The following is a 733-nucleotide window of genomic DNA, read 5'->3' as shown; positions in this document are numbered from 1 at the left end:
GTGCTGGTGGCACGTAAAAGCACCCACTACACTTTCGGAGTGGTTGGTGTTAGGAATGGCATCCAGCTGTAGAAATTTGCCAAATCAGATTGGAGTCTGGTGCCGCCTTCTGGCTCACCAGCCCTCAGTCAAACCGCCCAACCCATGCCAGCATGGAAGGTGGACGTTAAACGATGATGATGTCTCTGTGTGTATATGCTTGTATGTCTGTGTTTGTCGCCCCTCCCCCAACATCACTTGACAACCGATGCTGGTGCGTTTACATCCCCGTGACTTAGCATTTCAGCCAAAAGAGACCGATAGAATAAGTACTAAGCTTACAAAGAATAAGTCCTGGTTCAATTCGCTTCACTAAAGGCTGTGCTCCAGCATGGCCGCAGTCAAAACTGACGGAAACCAGCAAAAGAATAAAAGAATGAAAGAACATATATTTATATCTTCTTCATCTACACTACATCACTCATGGATCTTGATCCTAACTTGACAGGAAATTTTCCTCTGGGCTGTGTAAGATGACATTACATGAGTCAGCTCAAAGCCTGACTATCAGGCTTCAGTGTCCCTACAGGGTTATAGAAAAAAAAAAAGTGCAGTGATAGGTTGACCACTGGATGTGCGATCTAGTGATTGTCGTTGGGCCACTCACGGTAAGAGATCAACGTCCACATTGCCATCGTTTAACGTCCGCTTTCCATGCTAGCATGGGTTGGATGATTTGACTGAGGACTGGTGA

Source organism: Octopus bimaculoides, chromosome 9 (assembly GCF_001194135.2).
Source record: "Octopus bimaculoides isolate UCB-OBI-ISO-001 chromosome 9, ASM119413v2, whole genome shotgun sequence".
Classification (NCBI taxonomy): domain Eukaryota; kingdom Metazoa; phylum Mollusca; class Cephalopoda; order Octopoda; family Octopodidae; genus Octopus; species Octopus bimaculoides.
Note: the sequence above shows the minus strand (reverse complement) of the source record.